Source organism: Macaca nemestrina, chromosome 1 (genome assembly GCF_043159975.1).
Source record: "Macaca nemestrina isolate mMacNem1 chromosome 1, mMacNem.hap1, whole genome shotgun sequence".
NCBI lineage: Eukaryota > Metazoa > Chordata > Mammalia > Primates > Cercopithecidae > Macaca > Macaca nemestrina.
Genome location: NC_092125.1, coordinates 18,032,763 through 18,044,302, shown reverse-complemented (window position 1 = coordinate 18,044,302; position 11,540 = coordinate 18,032,763). Strand labels below are relative to the sequence as shown.

General features: G+C 43.0%; 1 pseudogene; it reads right to left on the bottom strand.

Annotated features, from left to right (window-relative positions):
• Positions 1-8,464: 8,464 nt before the first annotated feature.
• Positions 8,465-9,685, bottom strand: LOC105499185 (importin subunit alpha-7 pseudogene; annotated as a pseudogene).
• Between the last annotated feature and the right edge of the window lie 1,855 nt (positions 9,686-11,540).

Sequence of the window (11,540 nt, the reverse complement as noted above, 5' to 3'; positions counted from 1 at the left end):
CTAGCCTAGTCCCCCTCTGTCCTATCCTAACATAAGTAGCAGGAAAGTAACTAAATCATATTGGCAACACTATATCCCAGATTTTCTGGGACAACCCCAAATTTAAATACAATCATGTACCACATAAAGAGATCTCAGTCAATGACAGACCACATATACAATGGGGATCCCATGAGATTATAAAACCATGTTTTAACTGTGCCTTTTCTATGGTTAGGTATGTTTACACACACAAATACTTACCATTGTGCTTCAGTCACCTACAGTATTCAGGATAGTAACATGCTGTACAGGTTTGTAGCCTAGGAGAATAGGCTATATGTAGCCTCAGGGAGTAGTAGGCTATACCATGGAGATTTGTATAAGTACCCTTTATGATATTTACGCAAAGACAAAAATCACCCAACAACACATTTTTTAGAATATATTCCTATTGTTAACATGACACATGATGGTAATTTTATCTTTTTCAAAAGGGTATTATTTTCAATGTATAATTACATGAAATTTAATTTCTAAAGGAAGATTTCTGCAGATATTGTGGCAGGCAGAATTCTAAGATGGCACCAAGAATTTCTGCTCCCTACTCCCTGAGTATTCCCTGCCTAATCCCAGGTCTGTATATATGATGGATTTTACTCTCATAATAAGGTTGTGTTATATGGCTCAGTTGACCGTAAGATAGGGAGATTTTCCAAGTGGGCCTGATCCTATCACAGCAGCCTTTTAAGGCTGGGGGTTTTCTCTGGCTAGTTTCAGAAGAAGTCAGAGAGCCAAAGTCTAAGAAGGATTCAATGTGCCATTGCTGGGTGGAAAATGAAGAGGGCCATGTGGTAAGGAATATAGGTAGCCTCTGGGAACTGAGAACTGATCCAGACAAGAACACCGCCTGATCAACACCTTAGGTTCAGCCTTGTAATACCCTGAACCAAGAGCTCAGCAACAGCCTACGAGGCTTTTGACTGACAGGCCTGTGAGCTCAGTGAGTATTTTAAGCTGCTAAATCTGTGATGATTTGTTACATAGCAAAACAAATGAATACAGGGGCAAAATAACTTATAAATAATATTCAATATTTTATTACATAAAATAAGTTCACCACTTTTAAGTGGCTAGGTCAATGAGTTTTAACAAATTTATTAGGTTGCGCAACCACTCTCTCAATCAAATATAAAGCATTGCCATCACTCCACAAGTTTCCTTGAGGGGCACAAGGGAACTTTCAGAGTGATGGCAATCAGTTCTCTCCCTCAATCCCTGGTCCCTAAGCTACCTACCTATTTTCTGTTTCTATCCCTTTCTGCCTTTTCTAAACTCTATATAAGTGGAACGTAGTATATGTAACCTTTTGTGTCTGATTTCTTTCACTTCACATAATGATTTGAGATTCATCTGTGTTGTTGTATGTGTGTGTTAGGCTATTCTTGCATTGCTATAAAGAAATACCTGAGAATGGGTAATTTATAAGAAAAGAGGTTTGGCCAGGCACAGTGACTTATGCCTGTAATCACAGCACTTAGGGAGGCCGAAGTGGGCAGATTGCTTGAGATCTGGAGTTCAAGACCAGCCTGGCCAACATGGCAAAACCCCGTCTCTATAAAAAATGCAAACATTAGCCAGGAGTGCTGGTGTGCATTTATAGTCCCAGCTACTTGGTGGGCTAAGGTGGGAGGATTGCTTGAGCCTGAGAGGTCGAGGCTGAATTGAGCCATGTTCATGCCACTGTACTCCAGCCTGGGTGACAAAGTGTCTCATAAAAAGAAAAGAGGTTTAATTGGCTCACAGTTCTGCAGAGTGTAGAGGAAACAGTGTCAGCCTCTGCTTCTAGGGAGGCCTCAGGAGGCTTGTACTTGTGGCAGAAGGCAAAGTGGGAGAAGGCACTTCACACGGTGAGAGCAGAAGCAAAAGAGAGTGGGGTCAGGGGCTGGGGAGGTGCCACACACTTTTAAAGGACCAGATCTCTCAATAACTCACTATCGTGAAGACAGCACCAAGCCATGAGGGTCCCACCCCCATGATCTAAACACGTCCCTCTAGGCCTCACCTCTAGCACTGGGGATTACAATTCAACATGAGATTTGGGTGGGGACAAATATCCAAACTATATCATTCCATCACTGGCACCTCCCAAATCTCATGTCCTTCTCACAATGCAGAATACAGTCATGACTTCCCAATAGTCTCCCTACGTTTTAACTCATTTAGCATGAATTCAAAAGTCCAAAGTCTAAAGTCTCATCTGAAGCAAGGCAAGTCCCTTCCACCTATGAGCCTGTAAAATCAAAAACAAATTCATTACTTTGAAGATACAAGGGGGGTACAGGCATTGAGTAAACATTCCAAAAGGGATGTTTGGCCAAAAAAAGAAGGTGCTACAGGTCCCACACAAGTTTGAAACCCAGCAGGGCAGTCATGAAATCTTAAAGCTCCAAAATAATCTCCTTTGACTCCATGTCTCACATCCAAGGCACACTGGTACAAGGGGTGGGCTCCCAATGTCTTGGGCAGCTCTGTCCCTGTGGTTTTTCAAGGTTCAGTCCCTGTGGCTGCTCTCACAGGCTGTTGAGCGCCTGGGGCTTTTCCAGGTGCAGGGTGCAAGCTGCCAGTGGATCTACCATTCTGGTGTCTTGAGGATGGTGGCATCCTTCTCACAGCTCCACTAAGCAGTACCCCGGTGGTGACTCTGTTGGGAGAGTTCCAACCCCACATTTCCTGTCTGCACTGCCCTAGTAGAGGTTCTCTGTGGGGGCTCCACCCTTGCAGCAGGCTTCTGCCTGGGCACCTAGGCTTTTTCATGTATCTCCTGGAATCTAGGTGGAGGCTGCCAAGCCTCCTTAACTCCTGCATTCTGTGCATCTGCAGGCTTAACACCATGTGGAATTCACCAAAGCTTATAATTTGCATTCTCCAAAGTGGCAGTTTCAGTTGTACCTAGGCCCCTGCCCCTTTGAGCCCCTGCTGGGGCTGGAGTGGCAGGGATGTGGGAAGCAGTGTCCTGAGGCTGCTCAGAGAAGTAGGGCCCTGAGTCTGGCCCATGAAATCACTTTTCCTTTACAGGCCTGGGAGGGGCTTCCTCTTAGATCTCTGAAATGCCTTCCAGGCTTTTTTCCCATTGTCTTGGATATTAACACTTGGCTCCTTTTTAGTTATTCAAATATTTCTAATAAGTGTTTGTTCCATGGCCTACCTGTATTCCCCTCCCCAGAAAAGTCTTTTCCTTCTTTACCACATGGCTAAGCTGCAAATTTTCCAAACTTTTATGCTCTGCTTCCTGTTTAAATATAAATTCCAACTTTAAGTCATTTCTTTGTCCCACATCTGATCCTAAGCTGTTAGAAGTAGCCAGGCAAACTGTTGAATGCTTTGCTGCTTAGCAATTTCTTCCACCAGATACCCTAAATCATCACTCTGAAGCTCAACCTTCCACAGGTCCCTAGGGCACAAACATAATGCAGCCAAGCTCTTTGCTAAGGCATAACAAGGGAAGCCTTTACCCCAGTTCCCAATAAGTTCCTCATTTCCATCTGAGAGACCTCATCAACCTGGACTTCACTGTCCATATCGCTACAGCATTTTGGTCACAACCACTTAATTAGTCTCTAGGAAGTTCCAAACTTCTCTTATCTTCCTGTTTTCTTCTGAGCCCTCCAAACTCTTCCAACCTCCGCCTACTATCCAGTTCCAAAGTCACTTCCACATTTTTATGTATTTTTATAGCAATGTGCCACTCCTCAGTACCAATTTTCTGTATTGTGTCATTCTAGCATTGCTATAAAGAAATACTTGAGACTGGGTAATTTATAAAGAAAAGAGGTTTAGTTAGCTCATAGTTCTGCAGGCTTTACAGGAGGCATGGTGCTGGCATCTGCTTGGCTTCTGGTGAAGCCTCAGTGAGCTTTGAGTCATGGCAGAAGGTGAAGTGGGAGCAGGCATGTCACGTGGCAAAAGCAGGAGCAAGCACATGTGCTCGTGTGTGAGAGAAAGAGAGAGAGAGAGAAAGAAAGAGAGATAGAGGGAAAGAGAAAGAGAGAGAGGGTGTGGGGGGAAAGGGGAGGTGCGACACACTCTTAAATGACCAGATCTTGTGAGAACTCATTATCACAAAGACAGCACCAAGCCATGAGGAATCTGTCCCCATGATCCAGATATCACCCCCCAGGCCCCATGTCCACCACTGGGGATTACAATTCAACATGAGATTTGGGCTGGGACAATTATCTAAACTATATCAACGTGTCTGTAGTTCATTCTTTTATTGTGAAGTAATATTTCATTGTATTATTATAATTTGTTTATTCACCTGTTGATGTAAATTTGGACTGTTTCCAATTGTTGGCAATTATAAATAAATGCTCTGAGCATTTGCATAAAAGTCTTTGGTGTGGATGTCTAAGTAAACATCTAACTGTGAAATTGCTGGATTCTATGATGTTTGTGTTAAACTTATGAGAAACTGTCAAACTGTTTTCCAAAGTGACTGTTCCAATTTGCATTCCCATCAGAAAAGTATGAGAGTTTCTGTTGCTCCATGTTCTCATCAATGCTTTGTATTGTCAGATTTTTAAAATTTTATATATTTTTGAACTTTGCAGCAGGTTTTTATTTTTGTTTTATATCTGTTACAGAGTTTGAAACCTAAAGAACTACATTTTCTCTTCAAATTTAGATGTGTATATAAATATCATTTGTCTGGACTCAGCACACTGAATGCCATGGTTTCCTGGCCTAAGTCTGCCCTGAAATCAAGCTGTGTCTGTCTACCCAGGGACCCTGAGAACATGGAAAATAGACAGAGTTTATAGTTATTAGGGGAAAAACAAAACAAAGCAGATGAATTTGCAAAGAAAAACCAGTGAGGAGAAGGATTTGCTTAATCTTCCAAGGATCCATAGCTGGTAACCCAAGCCATTCTTGAGGGATATCCAGTCTCTTGAGTGGCTGGGACTCCATACCCCATTTCCTTCTTTAATAGGTCAATCAAAGGCAGTTCCCACAAAAGCTGGCTAAAAAAGCCAATACCCAACTCCAGAGTCTGAGGGTTCATGAAGGTGTGGGCTCTTTTTTATTTTATTATTATTTTTTTCTTGAGATGGAGTCTTGCCCTGTCTCCCAGGCTGGAGTGCAGTGGCGCAATCTTGGCTCTATAATCTGTGTAGTTCAGCTCCAAAAAACAGGGCTGCTGGAGGATGACTTTCATGGAAGAGTTGATGGAGTAGATCTATGGGGTCTACGTAAGGGGGAACACAAAGGGTCCCTGAAAACTGAGATCAACACCTGCTCTCTGCGGGGCCATTTGTATTTCCCTGACCCAGGTAACAAGGCTGGCCAGCCTATGGGTGGAACCCATGTGGTTCTATCTGAAGGTTGCTGCCAACATCAAGGCCAGGCAGTCACTGGAGTCAGCTGGGTCTAAAGGCAGGCTTCTAAGACCAGAGACCCTGTTAGTACTAAAGATGATGATTTGGGGGTGGGATGCCTGGAGGGGTTGGCACCATTCAAAAAAGCATTTGAACACATCAACCAAGAAAAAGGCTCCTTGTCTCTCCTAATCCATATCTAGATACCCCCAACCAGAGATCTTAAAAAGGATAGATCAGCCATATGCCAACATGCCAGGATTCCAAAAGCATTCCTCAACTAATTAGGGCATTCCCTATAGCAGACTGGGGTAGAGGGCTCCATCCTGGCAATAACCAGAAAGCCTTACCTCACTTAGGCCAGGGTCTGGAATCCAGATGGAGACTGCCCACAAACAGTGGCTCTCAAGCCTGGGCTAAGTAAATAATATTTTGTTTCATTACATGGCCAAAGGAGAGGAGGACATATAAAAGATGATATTATTGCCTCTGTGGGCTGGAAGAACTTCACCTGTTGGTTGAAAGGGGATTAAAGGAAGATAACAGGAAAAGCTGGTCTGGGGAAGACACAAATGAAAGCTCTCGGAGGCCACTTTTCTCTGATGAGAAATCTATCCTCACACTGTGCCCCTAGTACTTTAGCCTTTGGAGTTCTTAGGGAAATCTGGCTTTGAGCAGCAGCCAGATGACCAAAAAAATTTTCCATCTGGTACAGGACCCGGAGGTGAAGTCAAAGTAGATTTGGAGGAACAGCTGGGCAAGCAGGATGTGTATGTCTTACACTAAGAATCTGGCCCCAATAACAGGGACTTACCTGTTACTTGAGATGCACAGAGTAGATCCTACTAAACTGCTCTTTGGATGAGAACAATGGGTAGAGGTTGGGTGGGGGAGGGCTTTTTATGGAACTGTAATTGTAATGGAGGTAGCAGGCCTAGTGAAAAAAAGATTCTGCCCCCTTGCCTTCCTGGGAGATTGGGGGTTGGTAGCCATCATTCCCAAGCTGATGAGTGGCATCTGATTCACCAAAGAGGTACAACATGGTTTTTCAGGGACAATTGCCAGCCTTAAACCATCCTCCTCAGAAAATGGCTTTGAACTGGGACCACAGCACCAGGAGAGGGCAAATTCAAGACCAATGGCCAACAATAAGTACCTGAACTTTAGGTTTAAAGCAGAGGCGCGTGGATTTCACCAGAGCCAGAAGGAGATGTGTAGCAATAGGAGCAAGAATGGCACTGTTTCAGAGGAAGGAAAAGCGGAGCTTGGAGCAGGATGCCTCTGACTAACCACAGTGGGGAGGTGGGAGTGCGACAGACTGTGCCTTCAGCTCCACAGCTGGTCTACACCAACTTCCTCTACTCACATCCAAACAGGTGGCTTTACTATCGTATGTAATCCACCCAGAGGCACAGGCAAGCCACTGAGGCAATGCACTACCATAATTTAAACAGAAAGAAAAAACATCTAGATTATAATTGTCACAAGGAGGGGAAAACCCAAACCAGGTACAAGGATCCCAACAGGGAAGCTAACCAATAGCAAAAAAAAAAAAAAAAAAAAAAAAAAAAAAAAAAAAATGCAGGCTATTAAGTTTAAGTTTCAGTGATAATAGATAAGAAATAGGAGAGGCAGGCATAGGTGATCAGTTATGTGGACAATGGCCATTGAGATTGAATTTGTGAAAACAAACTGCTTCTGGGTTTCCTGATACAAGCAGGATGGTCAGCAGTAAGGACAGAGTAGCAGACTTCACCAGGCCCTGAGCTCATCCTTGCTCCCTTCAGGCCCTGGGACAATCAGGCCACACTGACCTGCTTTATGAAGGTTCCAGAGCTGAGGGTTGGTCCCAGGTGGTGGTCCAGAATCCAAGTAGAGAGGAAAAGGACCAAGCTCAGACCTCCTGAGTGAGGAAGCATCCACATCTCTTTTTGGTCTTCCTCACAGTATCCTACTTACAGAAATTACAGGCAGTTCTTCCTCTTGAGACCAATTAAGATTGACCTACCTAATATATAGAATATTAAAAAATACAGAACTTTTTGATATTCTCTCCTTTGGAAGTAAAATATACATGACCCAACTATAGGAGAGGAAGAAGAAAAGCCAAAGACGGGGATCCCTGACCATCCCAATACACGACACTCTCACTCCAACCTCCTCTACAACTTATAGGTCACCAGAGCAAAGACTTTCTCCTCAGGAGAAAGGAAGGACCACAGCCCCCTGTCTCAAGCTTAGCAGAAAATACAGCCATCTCAGAGGTTCTCTCAACCTGGAGGGGGAATTTTCAAGTAAAAAAATGAAGTTGGGTCACACCATTTGGAAGGTGAGTAGGAAAAATGGGATCAGAAGCTACATGTGGGAAGCCCCATGTGAAGTCCTGTGCTCCTCCCCTGCACTCCCACTTGTGTACTTGGGACCCTCCAGGAGAGTGAGGAGAATCTCCCAAACTGAAGAGGTCTGAGCAAAGAGTCAGAGGGAGGGAGGGACCTTTGTTTCATGGTAGCCTCCTCATCAGCCTCTAGTCCCAGGCAAAGCTGGCGGCTGGGTTTACTAAAACCAGGAACTCATGGTTCTTGGGAAGAGCAATCTTAATAAAAGGAAAATGTGCAAAAGAAAAAAAATTAAATAACCCAATCCAAGCATACAAGATTAATATTCTGTCATAGCAAGAACACTTTGTTTTGGATTTCTTCTTTCCTCTCCCACCTCCCACCTCTGGAACATACTGTCTGCTCAAGTACCCAAGAGAAGAGTTAGATCGATCAGGGCACAGGACTGGGAAGAATGAAAAAAGACAAAAGGGAAGGAAGTCACCACTGAAGAAAAAAAGAAAAAAAGAAAAATTTAAAAAGGTGCAAATTGATTACATTAGTTCTCCTTTATCTACCCCGGGCTCCTGGATTAAAGATATGTGTGCAGCCAAAATATAGGGTAAGAAAGAAAAACTCAACAAGTCCCCTTCTTAAGGTCTTCTCTACACTGTTTATTCTAGTTAGCCATTTGTCTAACCTTTTTTCAAGGTTTTTAGCTTCCTTGCGATGGGTTAGAAGATGTTCCTTTAGCTCAGAGAAGTTTGTTATTACTGACATTCTGAAGCCTACTTCTGTCGACTCCTCAACATGATTCTCTGTCCAGCTTTTTACCGTTGCCGGCAAGGAGCTGCAATCCTTTGGAGGAGAAGAGGCACTCTGGTTTTTAGAATGTTCAGCTTTTCGCCAGCAGTAACATTTGAAATAGCCCAGCAAGCTTCCTTCCGGATTGACTCCTTGGGACTCCTCAGCAAGTGGAGAAGGTAAGGTGGCGCTGAACAGTTAAGAATGACCTGGATCTGGATGTCATCCCCAGTGACGATGTCACCCATGACTCTCAGAGCAGGAGAAGCCATTTTGTAATCATTGTGCATCAGCAGCTCTACCAATCTCTGGAAGACTGCAGAGTCTATGACTGCCTGGATCTTCTCATTGGGGCCATCAGACAGGTAATAAAGGGCCCAGAAAGCTTTGCCAGCAAGTCCGAGTCGCTGCTGAAGAGTAGGCGAGACAGCGCAGGCAAACAAGGAGAGACCTTTGCAACCTCTGGGGGTGGGCTCTTCCTTTGGCAGAGATTTGACAGGGTCCAGACTGCATTCCGTGTCATCGTCAGTCGTGTGGACTCGGTAAGGAATATTAACAAAGGATTAAGGATGGAACAGTTCAAGACATAATCTTGGCAAACAGAGCTATCTCCAGCTATGTTTCCCAGTGTCCAGACTGCCTGTTCCTGAACATCCATGAAGTCTGAATTAAGCAGCTCTGTAAAAATGTGGACAACCCCAGCTTCAATGACAATTTTGGTCTACTGAGAGGTTCCAAGAGGCAATATTTGTTAGAGCCCAGGCATCTTCAAAATGTAATGTACAATTCTCATTTCTCTTCAGAAACTCCACAAACCGATCCACTACTCTTGGAGTGTTGATAACTTCATCTGTTGGAGGACTAGGCTCTTTGGAGAGCAGTTTCCAGAATTTCTGTGTGGTTGCTAACTGCAGGTCAGAATCACCAGGAAAGAGCATCTCCACCATCTCTCTTGTGATCACACTCTCCCTAGTAGTAGAGCTCACCTAGGAGTCCATGAGAAGACTATCCAACATGGCAACTTCTTCGTTAATCAGCTCCACATTTCTCCGTTTAAAAATTCTTGCACGTGTTTTGCTTCGTTACTTCAGGGTTAAAGCATTGTTCTTAGAGCTCTTCATTTGATAATTGCCTTTCCCTGGGCTTGCCCTGGTCTCCATCGCGGCTGCGCTCGCTCACACTTGGCGGCAGAAGTGGTCGCAGCTTCAGTGCCAGCTTCTGCAGACAATATGGCGGATCTGCAAACAGGTTTGTTGTTGTTGTTGTTGTTGTTGTTTTTAAGACGTAGTCTCGCTCTGTCGCCCAAGCTGGAGTGCAGTGGCGCGATCTCTGCAGCCAGATTTTTTAAAATTTTAACCAATCATATGAGTTGTAAGTAGTATCCCGTAAGGTTGTTTTCTTTTAGTTTTTGAGACAGTCTTGCTCTGTCTCCCAGGCTAGAGTGCAGTGGAGCAGTCTTGGCTCACTGCAACCTCCGCCTCCCAGGTTCAAACAATTCTCGTGCCTCAGCCTCCCGAGTACCTGGGATTACAGGCGTGCACAATCACGCCTGGCTAATTTTTGTATTTTTCATGGAGAGGGGGTTTCACCGTTTGGTCAGGCTGGTCTCGAACTCCTGACCTCAGGGGATCCGCGTGCCTTGGCCTTCCAAAGTGCTGGGATTACAGGCGTGAGCCACCGCGCGCGGCCCCCATGAGGTTTTAATTTGCATTCCCCTGATAACTAATGATGCTGAGCATCTTGTTATGTACTTTTATTTTGCCGTCTGTGTATCTTCCTTGGTGAAAGGTCTAGGCAAATCTTTGGCCCAGTCTTATTGGAATGTTCTAAATACAAGTCCTCTGTCAGCTATGCATTTTGTAAAGATTTTCTCCCAGTCTGTGGTTTGTCTTTTCATTTTCTTAACAGTGTTTTTGAAGAGCAGAAGTTTTTAACTTTGATAAAGCCCAGTTTATCAGCATTTTAAAATGGTTTGTTCTCTTTTTGCGATATGTAAAAATCTGTGCCTAACTGAAGGTCACAACGTTTTTCTTCTAATAGTTTTATCATAGTTACTCCTATACTTAAGATATATGAGCAATTTAAAGTTAATTTATTGTGTATGATGCAAGGTTATGGTAAGAGTTTATTTTTGCATATGATATCCCATTGTTTTAGAGCCAATTGGTGAAAGAGTATCCTTATTCCAATGAATTGCATTTGCGTCTTTGTAAAACAGCAATTGACTACATATGTGGGAGTCTATTCTATTCCTTTCATCCGTATATTTATTTTTAAATCATACTCTTTGTCTTAGTTACTGGAGTTTTATAGCAAGTATTGAAATTATGTAGTGCAAGTCTTTCAACTTTGTTCTTTCACAAAATTGTTTTGGCTATTCTAGGTACTTTGCATTTCCATATAAATTTTAGTATCAGTTCGTCAACATCTATGAAAAAACCTTCAGGGATTTTGACTGAGATTTTGCAGAACCTCTAGCTTAATTGGGGATAATTGATATTTTAACAATGTTGAGTTCTCTAATCCATGAACACAGTATATCTGCCATTTACTTAGGTCTTCTTTAATTTGTTGGAAATGTTTTATAGACTTTAGTGTAAATTCTTGCACATGTTTTGCTAACATTTCCCCTAAATATTTAATTTGTTGATGGTTATACGACATTTACATTTTTATGTCCATTACTCCTTGTGAGCATATTGAAATATAATTAATTTTTGTATCTTGACCTTCCCAACATTGCTATGCCCACTTTCAATTACTTATTTCAATATTATTTCAAAATATTTCAATAATTATCTATGTTGATCATGTTATATACAAAAAAGTGTTACTTTTTCTTTCCAATCTGTATGCCTTTGATTTCTTTTTCAGGACTTATTATACTGGTGGAGACCACAAGTAAAATACTGAACAGAAGTGGTGAAAGGTATTCCTTGCCTTGTTCTTGAGCTGAAGGGGAACGCATTCAGGCTTTTCACCATGAAGGATGCTGTTAGCTGTAGGTTTTCCACAGGTGTTCTTTATCAGACTGGCGATGTTCCCTGCTAGTCTTGGTTTTGCT